This window comes from Lemur catta, chromosome 5 (assembly GCF_020740605.2).
Source record: "Lemur catta isolate mLemCat1 chromosome 5, mLemCat1.pri, whole genome shotgun sequence".
Classification (NCBI taxonomy): Eukaryota; Metazoa; Chordata; class Mammalia; order Primates; family Lemuridae; genus Lemur; species Lemur catta.
The window spans coordinates 17,916,980-17,931,171 of NC_059132.1; the positions used below are offsets into that span (position 1 = coordinate 17,916,980).

The 14,192-nt window shown below is 35.3% G+C and overlaps 1 protein-coding gene and 1 pseudogene across 2 annotated transcripts in view; one reads left to right on the forward strand and one right to left on the reverse strand.

Moving 5' to 3' along the window:
• TENM2 (teneurin transmembrane protein 2) overlaps positions 1 to 14,192 on the reverse strand; it is a 1,161,672-nt gene that overhangs the window by 1,048,298 nt on the left and 99,182 nt on the right. The window lies entirely within an intron of this gene.
• Positions 11,242 to 11,556, forward strand: LOC123638744 (annotated as a pseudogene).

Sequence of the window (14,192 nt, forward strand, 5' to 3'; positions counted from 1 at the left end):
AAATGACATGCTGATAGACAATATGGTAAGACTTGATCAACAAAGCCAGTACTGTAACTTTGAGAACCTCAGAGTATGTCATAAATGCCACGTCAAGTGCCAAGATTTTCTTTACACTGCATTTTTTAAACTTTTGATAAAAAGTCACCAACAGCTATTCAAGTCTATTTCTACTTGGTTGTTAGGAAAATTCTTTCTACTTTCATTATATTAGAAGCATCTTGAAAGGAAATTAACAGTTTGTCACCTTAACAGTGTGAAATTATGCAGATGAAAACTGTAATTTTTAAAAGATAATGTCTTTTATTCATTTATATTCATAAGCATTTACTAGAAATATCTGTATTTAGAAGACTTTTAAAGAAAAAATACTTCACAAATTATAAAAATATCCTTAAACTAAAAGGATTTGCTTAACTATGCCTGCATTTTTATCCCAAAATCTTATCCAACTCTCAACCAGCAATGCCTTAATTACTTGTATAATATACCAAACTATATATACCTACAGTTTGACAGGAAACAAATGTCACTGAGAGGTTAAAAACATGTTTTAGTTCCTTTGTTTCTTATCTGTACTACAAGTACATCATAACATGCTATAATAGAAGCAAAATTCTTATTCAAATCTCTACTAAAATTGATATCCATTTAGTATCCATTGTATTGTCCTTGATAGTTATCCATACATATGTAAATTTTACAAACATCCTAATTTTGAAATTAGATTCAGCATTTTTGACACTTCCCATTTGTAACAATCTCTCCCACCCCCAAGAAACTAAAATAGGCTTACGGGGACAATATTGCAATAAGCTATTCCACATCTGGTTATCAGAACCATATTTTGTTATTTAAAAAAAATTCACAAAGAGCAGTTTCTATATGCTTGGTTTCTCCTTCTGTTATTACCCATTTAACAGTAGTTTCACATACAGCCAGGCATGTGCCAAACATAGGGCCAATAATAAAAAATACTGACTTAATATAATTTGCTTCCTTGGCTTCTAAGAAAGCAGAAAGCGTTGAAAAACTGTTTTGTGTTTATTAGTGAAGCTATTGTAGAGGGTGATTGGGGTTTCATTATAAGGAGCCTGCAAACAGTTTTAGCACAAATGCCAATATACATTTTGGAATCTAGTGCAATTTTAAGTATTTTCACTCAAATGTTTTGCAGAATCTACAACACAAATAAGTATATTGTGTTTGAACACCACCACCAACTACCATACTATTTGTTGCATTGATCTTCATTGTGAATGCTTCAAACCTTTCTACTTTCATGAAATGTAATGGGCAAGTATATTCCCTGGAATCCCGAGGTATGATTAGTTACTAAGCAATCAGAAAAATCACAGCAAGGCATATTTCTGAAAGAAATTAAAAAGAGTAAAGATCACTTCTCTATTTGTGTTACATAGCAAATCACACAATACCTCATCGATGGTACTGTATATATTAGTTAACCACCATGGGCTAGCTGGAAGCTCATACATCAATGAAAAGATCTTTGTCAATTGCTGTATGCCTCATTATCTCACTAAGATTTCTTGGCAACAATTAACAGTTACCCAATTCATAGAAATTGCCTTTATTATTTTTGAAGCAGCTACTTTCTTTGGCTTTAATGACTAAGAGAATAGAGACAGATGTCTCTGTTGCTAGGGAGACTGAATTAAAAAAAAAAAACCTTTGAAATGAAGTAAATAAGCAACTACCATCTTTTTTTATAAAGGAAAATTCTGTTAGTTTTGAATTAACTATTTGTTTTAAAAACAAACCAGCAGTAGCTCGAATTTTTAAAGAAAATACACTAGCATGGTTTATTACCATTCTTCTCTGACAGTAATAAATCATTAAAAAAAAAAAGGAAAGGAAAGAAAAGAAAAGTAGGCCCACCTGTGCGCTCAATATCAATTGAGGCTGTTTATCTGAAACTGGTACTTTCTTTGTACTGGTACCTGAATTTAACAAGAATTACCTTTTTACATCATGTGTCAATCCTCTATAAGTAAAGAAAAAGCAGCTCCTCCTCTGAGCTAGGAACACCTAGGCTTTGCAGATGAGCCTTGCCTGGTGAGTCCTTGGAGCTGACGTCCTCTCCTCACCTAGTTCCCATCTAGCCTGTAGCCCCTTGTCCAGATCTCTTGACTCTGGAAAACAAGTGGTCCGGGCCAAGAACCACTTGTCAACTGGGCCTAGCCTAAGTGACATTACTTCCTTAAAATCTCTCTCTGTTCACCCTTTCTCCTTTCTCTTTAATTCCTGATGCTTAATATTATATGTAATGCACTTGCGTTTTGGTATAGCTTGGACACACATGGCCTGTTCAGTCACTGCCACCATCCCACTCCTAATTTCATTATGCTTAAAGACGAATGATACTGCCACGAGAAAGGAGGAGAAAAAAAACGTTTTAAATGAAATCACATGTAATAAAAAACAATTGCAATCCACCTAAATTCTTTAAAGGAGCCCCTAATCTCTTTTGGAATCTATACAAAATCTCCCAGACATCTTTCTTACCCTGTTTCAATTAAACCTTTACCAAGTATCAGCATTCAAGTATAAACTGAAAATTGAATAGGCATTTGTTTTGCCTATTTTGCTTAAATATTAGTACAGTATGTTAAAACACAGCAAATTATTTTGTCTCTCTATTTTTAATTATATTGCTATAATTAAAAATAAACCATAGTATGTAAAATGACATGTAAATAAAAGTAACTTCCTTTTCTCGTTTAAGAAAATGTTCAGAGTTATATTACAATTTTTGGCTTCTGTGGCCTGGGGACCTGAGGACTATTTATAATGTTCTTTGTAAAGGCATATTCTTAGCTCCAAATTCTAGGCTGAAAAGTTTACAAGAAATTTTCATTTGAAGATTTTCTGTACTTTTTTAATTAAAATTCTAATTCCATGAGATGCAATTAGTATGGAAAACAGACAACCATCAGTCACACTGGACAAAACTGGGTCCAAATAAAACAGTATAGCATTTTGGGTAAATGCAGCAACTTTGGGTTTCACAGTTCTGGGCCCAAATCTCACTGCAACCACTTACTTGATATGATATGTTAGTCAATTGCTTGGCTTTTCTAAGTCTCACTTTTGTTGATGGTAAACTGAATATTAGTTACCTCATAAGCTTTCTGTGAGGGTTAAAATGATGTAATGAATATAAATATTTGGTCCAATGCCATCAAAGGAAACTCTGAATAAATGGCATAGTTATCATCATCATTGGCATTAGCTGCTTTTCAGTTTTCTGTGAATATTAATCGGAAATAGTTTTCAAACTTTTTATGAGAATTGGGGACATTGTATACTGTTTATGGCTGTTAGGGTCATATTACTTAAGAGATATTTGCTTTAGATCCAATTGTGGTTTATTTCCAAACATCATACTGTTTTTACTTTGGATGATTTTATTATCTCATGGGATGTATTAATTTTAATAGTCATAGCTTGGTCATCCCAGCCAAGCTAACTAGCTTGCTCTGCTCTTCACACAATCAGCTCTTAAAAGATATTGCTCCACCTACAAAGAACACCCTCCCAATTTCTTGTTAAAGATCCTCTTCATTTGAAATCTACTCAGAATCTTATCTCAGCTATTAAGATTTCTTGATGAACTCCAACTACCTTATATTATGGCAAGAGATTCTCAGCTTTGTGTACCATGCACAGAACATTCATTTAACAAATGTTAATTGGGCACCTACTATATATGCAAGTTACTCTTCTAGCTCCTAGGAATTTATCACTGAACAATTCAGAGAAAGTCCCTGCTTTCTTGGCCTCTACATATTAGCTATAGGAGATTAGAAAGAAAAACAAACCAATAAATAAATTGGTTTCCGTCAGAAACTTGGAGAGGAAAAAATAAAACAAGTAGATCTCAGAATGATCAGAAGGAGTGCTGAGTGTCAGGGAAGGTAGGGCCACAATTTATGGCCACCTCTCTTGTGCACCTGTACAACTTTCTAGAAGGTTCTGCTTATGTTCATTCTAATAAGGTGACATGTGAGTTGAGAGCTAAATGGCACATAAGAATTGGCCACGCCAAGGTCTAGGTAAAGAGCATTTCTATAGCAGGGATACGATAGAACAAAGGCTCTAAAGAAAGAATGAGCTTTGATCCTCTAACAGTAAGAAAGACAGTTGGCCACAGCATTTGAGCATGGGGGCAGGTGCCCTGAGATGAGGCGGAAAGGTGTGTGTGTGTGTTTTAGTTTCCTAAATGGTATTAAAGTGCAACCAACATTGAAAGCTACTGATAAAGAGCTTTATAGTCCCTGATAAGGCATTATGATTACTATGTTGTTTTTCAAATTCATGTTCCCAGCTACATTTTAGTGTCTCATCTGCCCATGTAAAGTTTGCATTCCAGGCATTTTCTGATCATTTTATACAATGCAATAGATGCACAATCCAAGGCTGTGATTGTCTTCTGCATGCCTAAGTCTGCTTAGAGTGCACTGGAGAAACAGACTCGCTCCCAGGCATGTTCCCAATTACATTTTTAAAAAAATAAACAAACAGGTGCGTGCAAACACCAGCACTTAGCAGCTGGCTCCCATGCATTTCCTCAAGGGAAATGGCTAGGCATTCTCCAAAGTCTTTGCAAAGAAGACAAAAGAAGGCTGTTTTTACTTTTCATTTGGACTTGAACAACACCAGGACCTCCAGGCCATGAGAAAGAGAGTCAAGACCCCCACATGCGGACAAACTTTCCCGAAGATACTCATCTCCCCAGAAGCCCAGTGACTTCTCTAAGAGGAATGAACTGTTCTTCCAATTTTGAAAGTCAGAATCAGAGGTACAGTGGAAAGGACTAGCTGTTGAAGGTCACACAGAACACAAGAGGGGAGAACACAGGCAAAAATTGTGGTGTTTGAAAATGATTGTTGGCACGTGCGGAATTCCAAAGAGTCATTCCAGGATTGTTTGAGGGCGGTCTAGCTGTGACATCTGTCACTGCAACGGCAGCCAGGGTTGGTTTCAATAAATCTCTGCTTCATATTCCCAGTTTATGAGAAGGCCCTTCCTAACTGGAATAGAATCATTCTTCAGTTTTGAGTGCTAGGAATCATCAGAGGTCTAGAGAGGCTTCTTCTAGGTAATATGTGATTGGAAAGAAGTTATGTCCTTGGAAATTTATTTATGACATTCTCATTGTGGGACACAAAAGTAATGATTGCTGTGAGCATTGCAGACTCACATCAGCAGACTTCCTCATAACTTTGACCTGTATCAGTAAAGCCAATCTTAAAAAGGGGCTTCTAAAATCACAGGTTATTTACATATGTTTTGACACTCTGATTCAAGTTATTTATGATAGGGTTTTCAAATTTGAGCCTGGGTTTGAATCTTATATCTGCCACTTACTAGCTGTGAGACCTACACAAACCACTAGAGCACAACTCCATAAGGAGGGGGCTTTTAAATCAGATTTTTTTCCCAGTGATGTATCATTATAAAAATGCCTACTATGAATGCATCTGCTTTAGTTTCTGCATCTTTACAATGGGAATGAATACTGTCAACCTCATAGATTTTTGTAAATATTAAATGAAATAATGCATGCAAAGCACTTTGCACATTGCATAGTGAACAGTAAACAATAATGTTAGCACAGGAAGGACTAGTGTGAGCATAATCCTTTTTAGCAGAATATTAATAAGATAATTTTCTAATTATCTATAAATATTTTAACAATAGAAGTGTGCTCTCTCACAGGTTACCTAACAATCATTCTCTTGAGCATCTGATCCCAAATACAGGCTTGAAACTTCAAACTAAGGACTGTATTTCTAATAACAGCTAGAAATTGTATACAGATTTTTGCTTCACCTATTTCAGCATCTTTGCTTTAAAAACTCCTCCCCTTTCATTTTGAGCTCCCCTTTCATTTTGAGCTCAGTCTAGGAAAGAATAAAATCACCATGGTGACAACTGCCCCCTCTTCGGAGCATATTCAAATTTATGTTGAGCTTTTCATGAAGCTGCTGCTGTGTCTTGCCTTTTCATTGTCTCTGAAAGTCCCTCAAAGGCAGGGGAATGTCTTTATCACTTATGGTCACCTTCAAGGATGCAGAAGGGCATTTTGGAGTTCATTTTGGAGATCTGGAACTGATAAATTTGATAATAAATAATTCTATCATATTTGATTTGGGGAAATTATTTACTAGGGCCCTTATGTTAAAGAAGTTGTAGGTGATGTGAATAACAGCTCTGTACAATAAAAATATATGTATAATACTTTCTTTCCCTTGGAGTATCTGGGCAAGATACTCATTGAGTGAGTGTCACTTATTCAGAAAGTTGTCATACTTGCTATCAGCTTGGGCTCTGATACTGACACAAAGAACCAACGGATCAAACAAATTTGGGTCTTTCTGCTTTATAGTAAACAGCATGTTACCTTGAGTTATACTGTGAAATAATTGCTATTTCACTGTTGCGTTCTGCTTTATCGGGAAATAGAAGCTGAGAAAAAAGCCAGGTAAGGCTGGTTGGTTAACAGAAGTCTTCAGGAGCACAAGAGTTATGACAGGGCTCCATGGAGTGTTGTAGGAATTAAATGAGATAATGTATGATTAATCCTTAGCAGAGCTGGCCCATGATATTATGTGGTCTCCACATGCTAGCTGTTATTAAGTTCCAGAATTTATTATTACTGCTGTTATGGTTGTTGTTGTTATTGAATTTCAACATTTAGTGTAAAATATATCCACATTTTGGGAAAATTCTCAATCCAATTTGTATATATAAAGAACTAAAATGGCTCTCCAAAGGAATCCCACAACAGAGAGCTTATGAGCCTTCAGAGGCAAAATCCTGGATATTGTGCACCTTCAAAATATTATTTGGTATAGGCAGAGGGGTTTCATTTGACAAAGTAGTCAGAACTTATCCTGTACAAGAAACTTGGGAAAGTGGGATATGGAATTTCTTGTTATCAAATACCTAAAATAGCTTCCCCACTACCCTGCAAAAAAAAATGTCCCTAGCACTTCTTATACCTGAATTAGGAAGCACAGCAAAAGCAGAATTATCCTCTAAATGGCTAATTTTACATGTCCAAATCTAAACTGATGACCTTCAATGTGTGATTTATATAAAAAGGACGCTCTAGAGGGCTAGAATCGAGCCCTCGGGTAACTTTCAGAAAGAATTTCCCATGACATCCTTAACTTTGAACACACGCACATGCATGCACACACGCAGTCTGGTACAGAATTGTCTCATGAATCACCATGCTCTCCATGTCCTGTTAAAATAACAATGTCACTATGCAGGAGCATAATCTCTTTGCTTTCAAATGCCCCACTGACATGCTTTTCCCCCCTACAGCTGGCAATCCATGAAGACCCTTGACGATTCCAACTGATTTGTTCCTTCAAGGAAACTCAGTGGTCGGTAACATTTTTTCTCGTGAAGCCCCTAATAGTCTTCCCAGGAGTGACATCTACATGCACATTGGGCCTCTTGAATCGATTTAATATCTCAATTTGTGCTACCAACATTTCATCTGACAGTGGCAGGTCTCCAAAGCACTTCTACAGTGACACCACTGACCTCGTTTAAGGTCATACATCTATTACATTTGGAATTAATTCACTTTTTCTCTCTATGCCAGTTCCATCAAAGTTCTCAGATGTAATCACACAAATATAAAGTGAACTCGATGGAGGCCCCACAATGGAAAGCATTTGCTCATTCATTCAGAAAAAAAGTATTTGTTGAATACCTATTATGTCCCAAGCAGTTGATTTGTACTGGGACTTAGTAATAAGGAAACCAGACATGGCTGCTGTCCTCCCAGAGCTTACTCATAGGTGGAAAGCCTGAATAAAAACTGGCTAGTCCAAAAAGATTTCTTCCTTGAATTTCAAGCACAAAGAAAAGTAGCCACAGCCCTCTCCTGAATGCTGTGGTTTAGGGAAGAGGTTCCCCAAAGAACATCCACAGATATGTGCTGCCTCGGAGTTCTACATATTGTCACCACTTTCTGGTGAAACAAGAAAAAAAAGAGAGCTTTACCAACATTGTTATCTCCCATGAATTCTCTGTGTAAATCTTTTATTTTGGTGACGGTGGTTACTTGGAGTTTGCTCACATCATTGTTTTTTTTTTTTATTTTTTGCCAGCTTCATGTAGTGCAATAGTTCCCAACTGTATTTCCAGCAATACCTTCTCAACGGCCACCACCGCATACCATTGGCATTATTACTTATTATTCTTACACTGCTACATTTTTGTTTCTTAAACTCATTTTAAATGTCAATTCTAAAATAGACTGAAACATTTTAAAATATTTAAGCGTGATTTTCTATAAATAGAAGGTAACTGTAAAAATGAATTAAGTTTTGAAATGATGCTAATTTCAAACTAGATACCATTGGCTAATGAAAGCCATGTATCTGAGTCTACTACCTTTTTCCTAAAATAAAGACATTAACAAGTTTAAGAGAATTGTTCAAGTGATAATAGTTGCAGACTAAGATACTTGCCTTGAAGTAATGGATGTATCAGGAGAAATTTGAAAAGAAAATAACTTCTCACTGTTTTATTAATTACTTACGTATCTTCCTGTACCACTGGTGATATGCATTTTGCTCTTTCGGTAACAATGATACAGTAATAATAGTAGTAATAATAATAATAACAAAAATCAATAATAGAATGCTCAGCCCTGTTTTAAGCACTTTCATACATAACTAATTGACTCTTCCTAGGAACCTATGAGAAAAGCACTTTTACACGTGGGAACCTACAGCCCTAAAATTTGCCCAAGCTCATAGAGCTGTCAAGTTTAAGAGCAGTCACTGATCAAATCTAGGCTCTAAGTCAAACAGACCTTGTTTCCAGATTGACCATTTACTTTGCAACCCCGGGCAAGTCACTTTAACACCATTTTGCAGAAGAAACTGAAACTCTAGAAGGTGACAAATAGATAACATCATATGCCTAGCATGTGGACGCAATATTAGAAGGAAGAAGAGAAGAGTGGCATTTGAGTCCTTCTGCTGCCATTCATTAGCTATATAACCTTGGGGAGGTTGTTTAATACCCCTGAGTCGCACTTTCCTTATCTGTAAAATGAGATCACATTAATTCCTGCCTAACATCATGGAAATGTTTTGAAGTGGTTGTGGCGAAAGTCTAATTCAGTAGTCGGCATGTCATAGGCCCACAACAAGCAGGCCTTATTATGCTGTGGCATGCTTAGCAAATTCCCGTCCTTTATTTACAACTCATTCTGCGCCATCCATTCTCTTGGATGCTTTCCCTTTTGCGTTCTGCCTGCAATGATAACTATAATAACTCCTTCCTCTGAATTTCATATCACTGATTTCATTTTTTTAAAGAACTAACTTGTTCTTCCAATGTAATTGAACCTTTTAGAGAGCAAGAAAGACTTATAGACTTTTTAAAACTGCTTATATTATTTAACACACTATGCTCCCCTAAAAGGAACACAAAGAACACTTAGTAGAATAAGTTTTTAAATTAATAATTATCTGAAATGAGAAGGATTATATCAGCAGTACCTAGGAAGGTGATTTCTGATCCAAGTAAAAGTGAAAACAATGTACTGTCTTTTGTTTTCTGAAGATATGTTTTCCCCTCCATGTTGGCTGCCCATAATACTTGATATGAATATCACCATCTTCTGCTGGAAGCTATTAAATCCTTCTCATAAAAAAATAAGATATTCACATTTTTGGTAGGAGTAGAATGGCTTAACATCGAAGATACGCTTCTCAATTTGACCAAAAGAGTGTCACATGCTAAGGTTGTCTTCTCCTTTATTTTCTAATTATAGGACTAACACAAAATTATGGTAAAAAGTTTGAAAGCTATAGCAAAAAAATAACAATAAAATACAAAAACTCCTCTTTTTCTGGAAAAAAGCTACTATTAACTCTCCTTTTCACCATCTATTAAAATGTTCTTTTGGTACACTTTTAAAATAAGTATACTGGGATCAGGCTATACATACTTTAAATATATATATATATATATATAGAGAGAGAGAGAGAGAGAGAGGTATTTACATATTCTTATACATTTTTGAGAAAATAAATTTTTCAGGGATATATAGTACTTTAATATTTGGATGTCATTATTTAATCAAACCCTTATTGGTAAACATTTATGGATTTTCAAATTGCTCATATTTTATTTTTTATTTATTTATTTTAGCCTCCTAAGCAAAGTGCTCCTAACAGAATCACAGGGGCAACTGTTAGAAGCAAAAGAACGTGAAGGTGAAGGAAGGGCACACATACATGGTAACCACTCAGTGCCCAAGGTCAGTGAGTGGAAGAAATTGCTCGTATTTTAAATAATTCTTTAAGTAACATCCTTCTAGATATATCTTTCTATGAAATGCTGATTCTTCTCTCAGCATAAAATGTTAAATGTATAATAACAGGTTCAAAAGTTGTAAGCCTTTTGAGATCCTTAACACTTTTCACTTCCCTAAATAGTGACTGGTAATCCCCCGTGCTGTACTTTCGCCAACATCAAAGACAATTTTTTTTAAATGTCTGATAATTTGCCTAGAAGTCCAATACTGGTACCTCATATTTTATGGATTTTTAAAAACATGTTACTTAATTATCAAAAGAAAGTATCAGTACTTTAGAAGCTCATCCCAACTACCTTCTGCTCAGTTTATAAAAATGACTTCTGCATTTATGGAAGATAATGAGAAAGATATGCAGCATTTACTTATCTCAGGTTTTAATCTTGGGTCATACAGGGCCACTGAAAAGCTATCTATCTGAACTTCATTTTAGTCCACACATAACTGCATTCAGCTTACTGTTATCAGGGAAATACTTTAAGATGTGGTTGTAGGAGCCCTACTGCTGAATTTAGTTTAAAGATAATATTGATAGTATAGTTAATTACAGTAGCCCTTCATATGAAAGCTCATATGAGAAATTTCTATCAGACCTAAGCATTAGGAAAATCTTTGTTTCCCCTAAGTAGCAATAGTATTTTCTTTTCGGTTTAGACAACATAGATATTTCAAATGAACACAGTTCAATTTATTTGGGCTTTGTTCATTGTTCAGCAATAAGTTCAGAGGTAAAATTTGTAAATCCACTTCAAAAATTATGTTAAGGCCCTTTCCTCAGCTGTAGCCATGGTGCTCTGTCCTTCCTAGGAAGCTAAGGCTGTGTTGGGGCAAGGCCCTCACTTCATCCAGCCACTAGCACCATGCCTGGCAGCACCAGCCCCCCACTCTCCTGCGCCATAGCCTCGGTCTCCGAGCTCACCTGCATCTACTAGGTCCTCATTCTGCATGACCACGAGGAGACGGTCACGCAGGATAAGATCAATGCCCTCATGAAAGCAGCTGGCTTGTTTGCAAAGGCCCTGGCCAATGTCAACATCAGGAGCGTCACCTGCCATGGAGGGGCTGGTGGGCCTGCTCCAGCCACCGGTGCTGCCCCAGCTGAGGGGAAAGTGGAAGCAAAGAAAGAAGAATCCGAGGAGTCTGATGATGACATGGGCTTTGGTCTTTGTGACTAAATCTCTTTTATAACATGTTCAGTAAAAAGTTGAACTCTTATAAAATTATGTTAAGGCATTTCATACACAGAGAGAGAGAGACAGAGAGAGAGAGAGTGAGAGAGAGAGAGAGAGAGAGAGAGAGAGGAGTAAATCCTATTACTGAATTTCTTATTGGCCCATGGACTAAGACTTATCTGCAAACCCAAAATCAAGACTCACGGTACTTTCTTGGTCATTCATGGACATGTGAAGAGGTCAAAACAATTTGAGTCATCCAACATGCATGTTCCCATCTGAGGTCCAACAAGGTGATGCTCTGTCTTCTTCAGCTCTCACACCGCAAACGGGTATCCTTTTCTCTATGTAGTCTCATGTATTTCACATTTTTGTACTTTTTCTTGGTAATTTTGCTGTTAAAAATGGCCCCCAAGCATAGTGCTAAAGTGCTGTCTAGTGTTCCTAAGCACAAGAAGGCTGTGACGTGCCTTACAGAGAGTCTGTGAGCTCTGTTCAGGCATGAGTTGTAGTGTGTTCCCCATGCGTGCAATGTTAATAAATCAACAGTATATATTAATGAGATGTCTTTAAAAAGAAACACACACAAAGCAAGGTTACGTATTGATCTGCTGATTTGTTGATGAAAATGTTGTGACCAGAGGCTTGCCATTTCCGAAACCCTGTATTTCCCCAGGAGTGATGGTTCCGTATTCACTAATTCCATGTTCATGGAGACTTTATAGAACATGACTGTGTGAAAAACAACAATCAACTGAATTTATATATTCTTTATTAACACACCCACTCTTGTAACCCATTTTCTATGGACCTGGGTGTGGTATGCATGTCCACACGCACGTATATGTACACACACACAAGCAAATACCCACTCAAAGACCTTAACTATAATCTTTTGACTTATTTATAATTTTTATTATATGTAATGATATTTAATTTATATTACATTGATATTTACAAATATCTTCTAATATTTCAGTCAAATTAAGCTTATAATTTATTTTTCTCATATTAATATTTTCTCAACATCTTGTTAAAGTGCTTGATTTTACCCAAATTCTGTTCTATTTGCTCTATTCTGTTCTATTTGTTCATGCTGGTTTGCATAGTTCTAATGATACAACAAACATCTATGGACTACTTGGCTTTTTCTGTAACTGTTTTATAATAGCAAAGTGAGTCATTCAAAAATATTCTGTCTCAATTTTCCCAATGAGGTATTTAAAGTTTTTAATAGTATCTTATAATTACTTTTCTTAGTTCATGATATAAATATCTCATGGATTTATGTACTCAAGGGTTTGTAAACCAAAATTTACATCCCAATGATATTTAGCAAACATAGATGAGAACACTATTCTCACTTCAGTATAAGTGACAACAATGGGAATTTAAACAAAACTATGCATAATTTTTAAAGTATGTAATTAATTTACTAGATATATCAGATTATATTCTTTACACTAACATAAATATTTCTCTAGAATAATTTCATATTTTTGTTTGTATCAAAAATCTAATCAGTGTATTAGTGTCTGGAGTAACAGACTGAATGACCGTACATATTTTTCTCCCTCCTAATTGAGCAAACTTGCACAAGATGTTTAACCTCTTGGGACTTCTGTTTTCAGGATTAAAGAAGACTTTACTTTGATGGTTAAATAAAACAATTTATGCCAAAGAGAAAATGGCATATATTAAATAGCATATATTTAATAATTATTCCTTTCTGTTTTTTCTTAATAATTGTTATGTTAAAAACACCAAATGTTTCATATATTAGTTCTATTTATATAAGTTCTGTTTCACTCTTTAAATTGCCAAGAAAATATTCATGAAATATGTAATATTGCATGATTTTATCAGAGAGAATGTGAAATATTTAAAGAAAACCTGTTGTAAATCTCACAATGTTAGAAGGCAACTCAGGCATGTTGTGTACAATAAAAAAAAATTTCAAAATGCACTCATCTTAGAGGTTAGCTGGTGAGTATTAAAGGGTGTTTCTATGCTAGCAAAAAAAATAAGAAAAAGAAAAAAGAGGTCAGTGTAATACTTTCAACAGGGTGCTAATAATTTCATTACTTATATGGAAATGGATTTTATACTAGAGGAAAAAAAAGTGTTAATTTTATTTTTTAAAAGAGACTTGGTCAATTATATATTCAGCACATAGTGACTATTATGAACCCTTAAATGGGAAGGAAAGTAAAAATGTCAGCTTGTATTCTACTGATAGGGACTTAAGTCCACCCATCACCCACCATGGGCTACATTGCCTAAAAATATTTCCTTTATATAGGTCTCCTGATTTTCCCCAAAATTCTTCCTAAAGTATGGTTTCTTTTTAATAATATCAGAAATTTAAAAATATTTATAAAGCCAATCTTTTAAAGTATCAAGGCTTTTTCCTATGATTTTTAATTGTCTTTCTTTTTTATCTTCATATTTTAAATAGTAAAGAAGAGTCAAAAATTTTGGTTTTAGTGATAACAGAATCACTTCTTGCATTTCATTCTAATCAGGTTGAAAGCAGTTACAATTACTCTACAACTATTATAAGGATCTACACCTAAATCTAGTGTTTTCTGTGAATCCAACATGGAGTAAAAACCATTTTATACACCGCTTCCAGTTAA